Consider the following 10,581-nt stretch of genomic DNA (forward strand, 5'->3'; position numbering starts at 1 on the left):
CTGGCTCACGAGGGGCGGAGAGATCAAGGCAAGGGACACATCATTCTGTTTCTGTGACGCAAGCCATGATGATGGGAGCCAGGTGCGTGCCAGCGCGTGCAGTGTCCTCATTTCCTCTTTGGTTCTAAAGGGGCAAGCGCAGGCGAGGAGTCCCGAGGCATCATGCAAAGCTTTCTGTGTCGATGCAACAAGACCAAGACCAGCAGGACGGCAGGACGGAGGTCACCGTGGAGCCCAATACGGCGTCACCACCAGAGCCTTTGGCAGGCGAAGACTACTTTTGTCAAGGTAGCTTGTTCTAGTTGTCTCCCTTCGAATTTGGCTATTTTGGGATCCCTTCCCGCTCAATATTTGGGAAGAAGACCAGGGCCTCTATAAATAGGACTAGCCACCACGATGGCAAAGGGGGCAAATCAGAGAGATGGAGAAGGAGAGAGAGAGAGAGCATCAACTCACCAAGCACAAGAACACCTCACCTCGCGAGGTCGCTGTTCCCTTCTAACTTTCATCCTCAGCCCAAGAGGCAATCCACCACACCACACTGGAGTAGGGTATTACACCACAACGGTGGCCCGAACCAGTATAAATCTTGTGTCTCGGGTTCTTTGGGTTCGCCGAGATAGGCCGTGAGATTGTAGAGTGTGCGAGCTAGAGAGCGGGAGAGATCTTTGTGCGCACCCCCGTGTTCGAACCTCAAGGGTTTTGCCGGAACCCGAAATCCGACATTTGGCACGCCACGTAGGGCTGCGCTTAAGCTTTCCTCTTCGTCGATCCGCGCTTCGCCACTCCAGCAAGTTCATGGCCGACGCTCACCGGGCCCGCGCTGAGCGCCGGGCCGGTCTCGCCACCTGTGTCGCTCAGACAGCCCCTGTCGGTGGACCTCCCCGTCATTCTCCATCACCCACCACCAATGCTGCCACCGGCCTGGCGGCAAATGAGCAGCAAGTCTCTTCACTACTCCCCTCTGTGCGGCGAGATGGTCGCACCGTCACCCCGTCGCTGACTCCGGCCGTCTCATTGTCTCACGCTCGCCGGGCCCCCACCCGGACGCACAGGCCGCGCTACTCATGGCACGCGAGCTCCTGCGCTACCGCCCGGTTGACCACCATCAATAGGACGAAGGGGCTGGGGGCTTCCAGGAGCCGCGCGCCATCGCCTGCATCTTGGGTGGAGCTCAGGCCCCAGCCTCGCATCACATCTTCAAGCAGTTCTCTCACGAAGTGAATGTAGCCTGGCCCAAGCTCGAGGCTACGCGCCCGCTCAGGTGGTCCAAGTACGCCATCACCTTTAGCTCGGCGGACCAGCTCAAATGTGTGGCAACCGCTGGCGTCCTCCCGATTCTCTATTCACCCGTCATCGGCAATGTCCGAGTCACCAAGACCCTCATTGGCGGCGGGGCAGGGCTTAGTGTCCTGTCCGTCGAGACGTTCGACAGTCTTCAAGTGCCATACCATCAGCTCAAGCCCACCAAGCCTTTCTCAGGAGTGACAAACGGCTCCACCACCCCGATAGGGCAAGTTTGCCTCCCTGTCAACTTCGGTCAGCGCGACAACTACCACACCGAGCTCGTCGACTTCGATGTTGCCCACATCCACCAGCCATATAATGCCATCCTCAGGTACCCAACACTGGCCAAATTCATGGCAGTCACCCACCATGGCTACAATGTCCTCAAGATGTTGGGAAGCGGCGGAATCATCATTGTCCCTTGCGAAGAAAGAGACGCGGTATGCTCCCTCGAGCGCGCCTTCCAAGCTGCATCAATCAAAGACCCTGATAGCACGGGTGCGCAGTACCCTCCTGAGGCCAACCCCAAGAAGAAGCAGCTACTCCGCACTGGGCCTCAAGGGAGCGGCACCTCCAGCGGCGCCACTTCAGTTTCTGCGCCAGCGCCTGGCCGCCTCCCTGCCTCTCATAGGGAGGTGCGCCCGGCGCCATCCTCGGGCAGGGCTCGAGGGCAAAACATGGAGGCGTGCTTCACGGCACGTTTCCCTCAGGAGCACACCGGGCCAGGACTGCCCGGCGCTCAGGAGTTCATCACCAAGGCATCTCAGGAGCTTCAGGAAGTGAGAGCAATATGCGGCGACCGCCGCCCACCTGGCACTGCTCCCAATATGCCTGGGCATTCGGTTTCCCCGAACCGATCGGGTCGGTGCTTCGGTCTAACAAAAAATTCGGTTCTGTGAAAATACATACCGATCGGTCAATGGAAAGCTAGCTAACCAAGGATTCTATGCACCGAGATTTCGGCTCGGTCGTCGGTTCTGACCGAATAACACCGATGTATATTTAATACTTTATCCTGGAAACGTGTAGTGCCTGAACTACAGCGGGGAGTACTACTTGATTGACTCTCTTCACGAGGTAAACAGGATGAAGCACTAGTACTTTATTCCGACGTGGGGCCGAGGAAATCGAGCGCAGGCATGTGGTCGGGCCTTTGTTTTAATCGTTGTTCGGTCAGTTCGGTTTCCCGAGGGATAAACCCGAATTTACCGGAGTAGTTTCGGTTATCTGGAGATGCAAACCGATCATAGCACAGAAGTGTTCAGTTTCGGTGCATTCGGCTTCGGTGCCAGTTATTTCGGTTTGGTAGATCGGTTTTCGGGTTATATGCCCAGCCCTAGCTCCCAACACAGGCGAGGGTGGTGAGCTGCGTGTCTGCACCGACATCCCAGGGCTCAACGGGGCCGCATCTCAGGAGCGCTTCTAGCCTTCGCATGCTGGACGGTGTGAGGGTCGACCTCACAGCTACGTTCGCATGTCATTCGGCCAGCCGAGCATAGCAGTCACCTTCCAGCGCAACTTGCGAAGCAGCCTGGCGGGTCAGGAGGCTAGGCAGCACGTAGTCCTGGCGGAGATAGAGACGGTCCTCAGGAGGCCACCCGGGCCCTCCAGAGCCTCAGGGTCTCGACGACTCGTGAGGAGCGGCTTCTTCAGCGCGTGTCTTCGACTGCCCCAACACTCCTTCGGCAACCGAACCAGGTGACATTTTTCAAGTTCATTCAGCTGGGAGCGCCCCCTGGGCTGCATCACCCCTAGGCCGCGTGGGTCCGTTCCTGTAGCATGTATCCACTTGTATCTTTAGTTCACCCTGCTGGGAGCACCCCTCGGGCAGTATTATCCCCAAGCCGCTTGGGTCCAACCCAGTGGCATGTATCGTTCTCGCATTTACCTAAGCTAGTTGCTTTTCAGGCGTAATCTATCTATGGATATCACTTGCTTGATTGTCACCCACCATGGGAGCTGCGCGCCGATCGCCTTTCTTCAAGATCCCTCGCATAAGAAGGCTAGGGACGGCGTCTGTGCTCGGGCCCATCTCTGCAGTGTCGATAAATCTAACGGCTAAGCTCTATCTGGGGGGCCGACCCCATTCACGTCACCTCCTGGGGTCGTTGGTGCTTGTCCTTCTTGTGCGATAGCCTCATGAAATTCATTCTGCACAGGTTGTCTAACAATCTCGCAGGAACGCCATAGCCATCAAGAACCGAGACCAGGTGCAACCCTCCTTGAGGTAGGGCCTCGTGAGTCCCGCGCTGGCTCACGAGTACCCATACACACCTCGTCTAGCCCTGCCGTGCAAGCCACGTGTCCGGCCGGGGCTGGACACTCCCTGGGGGCTCTCCGCAGTAGGGAGTCCCCTCCCACGTGCCAGTGACGGACTAGCAATCACCATGGCGATTTGTGCCCTTCCTAGCGCTAACCTACAAGAACTTCGTGAGGACTACAGCTGGTGGTACCGCAGACTCTCTCTCTCTCTCTCTCTTCTCCCATGCAATTCGCTTGCGCGTTAAAAGGGGGGCTCCTGAGCATCGCAACTCAGGAGCTCTTACTGGCTCTCCAGCCCTCACCCCTGGCCTTGACCATGGCATCGCGACCTGGCATACTAGCAGCGGCTGATCTTGCATGAGGCCGGGACCTAAGGACACAGAGCACACAGGAGAGCACGGAGAAGAGGAAGAGGCTCGCACAGGCCCAACCTAGCTACGCAATAGTGGACGACGCCCAAATTTGGCGCAACACGAGGAACCATCTCCGGAATGCCAAGATAAGTCTTGCACCTAGATCAACCCAGCACTACAGCATAGCACCCTCGCCTCTCGCTGCCCTGCTGCGACAATGTCGCCTCCCCCTCTCATCCTCAGGAAGCTGCTTGCGCGTTAAAAGGGACCTCTTGAGCATCGTGCCTCAGGAGCTCTTACTGGACCTCGGGCCGCTCACCTCCTGGCCTTGACCATGGCATCGTGTCCTGACATACTAGCGATGGTGGTGGCCTGCCTGGGGACTGGGACATGGCAGCGTAGAGCACCAAGCTGTCGTGGGATTGGAAAGGGGAAACCGAGCCTCAGTAGGACATGCGCTCGCAAATTATCATGAAAAGGATAATATCAACAAAACACATTACATATCCTTTACACACCCCCATGGGGTATGTTCCGATTCCTCGCAGGAAACAAAAGAAAGGAGTTCCTAGGAGCTCTATCTACGTGCGCCGAACAGCGCCGACGCCATCGTCAATAGTGGGCCTCCGGAGGCAGGCGCCAACCCCATCCAGATCATCGACAGCGGTGGCCGGATGCTACGGCGAGAGCTCGGGGGCACGTAGCTATCGTCGCTTGTCTCCGGAGACTCGACGAGCTCGGGAGAGTCGCTGGACCACCAGGAGTCACCACTATCGCTCGAGGAGCTGCGGATGAGGCCAGCGGGAGGCCCAGCGCCAGCCGCTGTGCCGTCCTGGCAACCCCGTCCAGGGCAGCACTCCAAGCGGCGGCCTTCCTCGTCGAAGACCTTAAAGAATAGCGTGGAGGAGCCGTCGTACTTGAAGTGGATGGCGAGGGCGCGTTCCGCGCGGCAGACTCAGGCGACCTCGCCCTGGCCGCGTGTCATGAAGATCTTTCCGGAGGAGACGGCTTCAACCTCCGCTCCAGTTGTAGGGGCGTCGCAGTCGGCCTGCGGTTGCCAAAGCTCAAGGGGACCTCTTGGCGGCATCTCGGTGATGAAGAACTGCGGGAAGCGAATCCAAGTGCTCGAAGGCATCGCTACCCACAGCACGAACTCGTGCGAGGAGTCCGCGGCATGGACACCTGGGGTGACAGCGTGTGTCACCGCGGCGCGGCGACAACAGCCCTGGCGTGGGCGGCGGCGTTCGTCGCTCCTCCCTCCGGAGCCATTGGCTTGAGAGTACAAGGGCAACGGGTACCCAGAGTGTGCCCGCTCGTACCGCGGACGTGACACTACTAGCCTCACGACCATCTCGTGACGATGGGACAGCCTCTTCTTCGGTGGGAGTAGCTCGGCCTCGTTGAGGGGAGGCTTGCCCTTCTCCGCGTCCGAGAACCTCCATATCGGTGCCATGACTGCGACAGCAAGAAGTGGAACGAGGAAGAAGAAGGAGCGGGAGGAGCAAAGGAAGAGATGGATTATGAGGCCTCCGCCCCCCTTCCCACTTATAGCCAAGGGGAGGCCAACCGCCGGCCTCCACAATCTAAGGTAATAATGATCTTTTTCTGCATGCAGCTAGGACTCGTCAAGTCGGGCAGTTGCCTAGGCGGCGTGGGGAAGCGGAGATGCCCACGTCCAATCAATTGCCATGTGTCAAGTGGGGCTGCAGGCTGTTGGGGCCCATGATGCTCCGCACTTGCCCTTTGGCTTCGCCTCGAAGCCAAGCCCAAGTACGCCTTGGGCCCGGGGGCTACTATTGGCGTTCTGGGAACGAGGGTCCCCAGACTTGCCTGCCTGCGGCCCACGGCGTGGCTCCACCAGCGGCCCTGTACGACCCATCTTCACCAGCAAATACTCAAGACCCTCGCGAGGGGCCAAGCCTCATGAGGCAGACGACGCAAGACCTCCTGAGGGGCGGCCTCACTAGGCTGGCTCGCGAGGGCGGAGAAATCAAGGCAAGGGACACCTCGTGAGGTTTCTGTGACCCAAGCCATGACGACTGGAGCCAGGCGGGCACCAGCGCACGCAGTGTCCTTGTTTCCTCTTTGGTGCTAAAGGGGCAAGCGCAGGCGAGGAGTCCCGATGCATCAGATAAAGGTTTCCATATCGGTGCAACAAGACCAAGACCAGCAGGACGGCAGGACGGACGTCACCGTGGAGCCCAAGACAGCGTCACCACCAGAGCCTTTGGCAGGCGAAGACTACTTTTGTCAGGATAGCTTGTACTAGTTGTCTCCCTTCGAATTTGGCCATTGTGGGATCCCTCCCCGCTCAATATTTGGGAAGAGGTCCAGGGCCTCTATAAATAGGACTAGCCACCACCATAGCAAAGGGGGTGAACCAGAGAGGGAGAGAGAGAGCATCAACTCACCAAGCACAAGAACACCTCACTTCGCGAGGCCGTTCTTCCCTTGTAACTGTTCATCCTCAGCCCAAGAGGCAATCCACCACACCACACTATAGTAGGGTATTACACCACAACGGTGGCCTGGACTAGTATAAATCTTGTGTCTCGTGTTCTTTGGGTTCGTCGAGCTAGGCCGTGATATCGTAGAGTGTGCGAGCTAGAGAGGGGGAGAGATCTTTATGCGCACGCCAGTGTTTGAACCTCAAGGGTTTTGCCGGAACCCGAAATCTGACAGTGGAGGGGGGCGATCGCTGCCCATGGCTCTTGCCTCTTGAAGCTCCTTAGTCGCCTTGGTGATAAACTCCTGAGCACCTGGCACCCCGTGCCTTGTGCCTTCCTGGCGGAGATGCACGCTGAAGCATGCCTACACGTGGTGCCTGAGCACCTCCCTTGTGATGTTGGCTAGGTCAGAGGCCCTCCAGAGGAGAGCCCCCGAGCCGAGCCTGAGAAGGGCTTGGTGGGCAGCTGGTCATATTGCACCTGGAGTCAGTCAAAGGTCTCGATGGACAGAACATTGAGCCCCGCACCGCCATTGATGAGGGTCTTGGTGACGAGGACGTTGCTGATGACGGGCAAGCAAAGCATCGGGAGGGGACCGACAGTTGTCGCGTGAGCTGGTTAGATGAGCAGAAGGTGATGCTGCAGTTGGACCACCTCAGCGGGTGCATGGCTTCGAGCTTGGGGAGGGTTGTGTTCACCTCACGTGCAAATTGCTTGAAGATGCGATGAGAGGCAAGGGACTGAGCAACGCCTAGGATGGAGGCGATGGCACGAGGCTCCTGGAAGCCCCCACTCCCCTCGTCCTTGTGGTGGTCATCATTCCTTCTTGGTGGTGGTGGCAACGGAGGGAGTCTAGCATTTCCCTGAGGACGGTCCTCACGAGGCTGGTCCCTCTAGGGGCCCTCACGAGGCTGGCCCTGCCAACGGTCCTCACGATGTTGGTCGCGCCACTCCTGGCGGGGGCCGCGGTCGTCCTAGTATCCTCCAGTTTGGCCTCCTCCGCGGCCGTAGCCTCGATCGTTGCGCTTGGGGCGACGACCAAGGCGCCCGTCATGGCGGCCCTGAGCTCCTAACAATCGTTGGTGTTGTGGCTATGCATGTTGTGGAAGACGCAGAATGTGCGGCTGCCCTTGGACGACTCCGGATGATCGCAGCCATGCTTCATCTCTAGCTGGGCCGCGAGCACGACTGCCCCCTTGTGCTTCACGTCCTTGGCCTTGTCTTTCTTGTCCTCTGGATCAGCCTCCGGGAGCTCGAGGAAGGAGAGGTGTCCTTCATCAGCTCTTGTGCACTTGGTCTCCATGTTGAGCGTCTCCAGGGCCGTGCACATGTCCTCGTGTATGGCGAGCTCCTCCTTCATCTTGATGTCGCGGATGCCATTAGTGAACACAGAGATGATGGCTTCATCCGACACCTTGGGGATCTTGAGACGAACATTGTCGAAGCACTGGATGTACTTCTGCAGGGTCTCCCCTGGCTGTTGGTTCATGCATCGCAAGTCACCCGCAGCTAGCGGGCGGTCGCGCATGCCCTGGACGTTGGCGACGAAACGCTCACGCATCTCGCCCTAGGAGGAGATCGACCCCACGGGCAGGTTCAGGAGCCACGAGTGCGCGCCATCTTCGTGGGCCATGGGAAACCAGTTCGCCATAACCTTCTCATCGCTGTTGGCCGCCTTGATGCTTAGCTCATAGAGCTACAGGAACTCAGCAGAGTCGGGGGTGCCGTCGAAGCATGGAGGCAGGTCGGGCTTGAACTTCCCCGGCCCGATGACGCTACACAGCTCCGGAGTGAAGGCACGGCAACCCACTGTGGTTACGGGCACCGGTCGTGGAGGTGGAGCTTGATCTTAGCGCTCGTCAGCCACCGCCACAAGCGGTGTGTGGTCCTGACATGGCGGCGCTGGGAGTGCTCGAGCATCTTCATTCGTCCGCTCCACCACCTGGCAGCTTTCTTCCTCACGCGCCGGCGCCCTACGTGGTGGGTCACGCCGTAGGACTTCACGCCTTGGCTCAATGATGGGGTCTTGACGGGGAGGTGGAGGAGGGCTCCGTGGGCCACGTCATGAGTAGCAGGCGATGGGCGAGGCAGCGAGAGAGACGGTGCAGGAGAGCCCCCGCGGCACTGACGAGCTTGGCGATGCGGTCCAGCTAGTCTTCGTAGAGGTCGTCGACGGGGCGGTAGCACAGGAGCTCGCGCGCCATAGCAGCACAGCCTGCGCGTCCACCGGGCCGAGACGAGCATGGGACGATGAACCGGCCGGAGTCAGCGACGGGGTGGCGGTATGCCCATCACGCCGCATGGAGGGATGCAGCGATGAAGCTTTCTGCTCGTGCCCCGCCGGGCTGGTGGCGGCATTCGCGGCAAGCGATGGAGAACGATGTGGAGGCCCACCGGCAGACACCGTCTGCGCAACACAAGCGGCAAGGACGGCCCAACGCTTAGCACGGGCTTGACGGGCGTCAGCAATGGAAGCGGTGGAGTGGTAGCGAGTCAACCGATGGAAGAGAGGCTCCGACACACCACTACATGGCGCGCCAAATGTCGGATTTCGGGTTCCGCAGACCCTTGAGAGGTTTCAACTCTGGGGTGCGTGCGCAGAACTCGTCCTCCCCAATCTACCTCCTCACTAATCACGGCCTAGCTCGACTAACCGAATGGACAAGAGACAGAACAGTTTACCTAGGTCCGGGACACCTTGCGATGTAAAACCCTGCTCCTGCATTGTGGTGGATTGGCCTCGAGGGGCTGAGGATGAACTAGTACAACGGCGAATGACCTTTGGAGGAGAGGTGTGCATGCACTCGATGAGCTCGTGGGTGTGAGGATGATCTGAATGACCCCCCTTTTCATTCGTCCCCTCTATGGTTGTCGTTAAGTCCTATTTATAGTGGCCTTGGTTCTCTTCCCAAGTGAAGGTGGGAAGCGATCCCATACTGGCAAAAATTGAAGGAAGACAACTACTACATGCTATCCTGACAAAAGTGGTCTTTGCCTGCAAAAGCTTCTGGTGGCGAAGCTGCGGTGGGCTCGATGATGACCTCCATCCTACCGTCTTGGCGGTCTTGGTCTTGTTGCACTAGAATGGAAACCTTTGCTTGATTCCTCGGGACTCCGCGCCTGTGCTTGCCTCCTTAGCACCAAAGAGGAAACTAGTACACTGCGCTCGATGGCTCTTGCCTAGCCTTGGTCGTCATGGCTCAGGTCATCTAAACCTCGCGAGGTGCACCTTGCATAGATATCTCCGCTCCTTGGGAGCCAGCCTGGGGAGGCCGCCCCACATGGAGGTCTCGGTGTCGTCCTCCTCGCGAGGCTTGGCCCCTCGCGAGGGTCTCGAGTTGTTAATGTTGAGGCTGGGTCGTACCAGGCCGTCGTTGGAGCCACGCCGTGGGCTGCAGGCACACAAGTCTGGGTACCCCCGATCCTAGAACGCTGACACTACTTGTGCTCTATGTATGTTTCATTTCATCATGATGACTATGCATATGCTTTGTTATGCATGCACCTGAGTACTTATTCCACTGCTAGTGCTTCGTTACATAGGAAATTCCTCACCTAGAATTTCCTCAATGACGAATTTGTAAAAATCACCTATTCACCCCCCTCTAGTCGATATAACGCACTTTTCATATCGAGGATGCTAAATTGTTTTATTTTTATTCTAACTCTAAAGAGAAGAAACTAAAAAAACTAGAAAACATCTTCGCAAGCAAGGAAGTGCCACCTTATTACGCGGAAAATAATTGATTCCCCTTGCTAGTTGGGACCGACCAGATTTGGCGGCTGACTTGTGGGCCTACTAAGTTAATGCAGAGCTTTGTCAACTTAGTCAATTAACGATTCTTGCTCCAACGGCCAAGCTGCATCTTCAACCTCTGGTCTTCTTGCTCCAGCCGCCCAAACATGCGACCATCGTACCGCCTACTCCAGCCTCCCATGGCTGGCTGTGTTCCCGCGTAGGCCTCACCGCCCGACCATACTACTACTGGCTAGGCCTTCCCTCTACTCACCGACACCCCTTATTATTCTCCGGCGATGGCAGTGTTACAACGTAGCCGAACCAGTGAACCCTCGTACTCCCCTCTGCATGGGCATCCACCTGCCTCGTCTTCCCTGGTTCAGCCTCGTTCCTCTCCTAGGCCTCACCGTCATCCAATGCCTGGGTGTTGTCCGCATGGCGTGGTCAACATGGTCAACGAACGATAGACATCGAAAGAGTAGTGTATGAAGTG

This window comes from Triticum urartu, chromosome 1A (genome assembly GCF_056163025.1).
Source record: "Triticum urartu cultivar PI428250 chromosome 1A, HENAU_Tu73, whole genome shotgun sequence".
Lineage (NCBI taxonomy): Eukaryota > Viridiplantae > Streptophyta > Magnoliopsida > Poales > Poaceae > Triticum > Triticum urartu.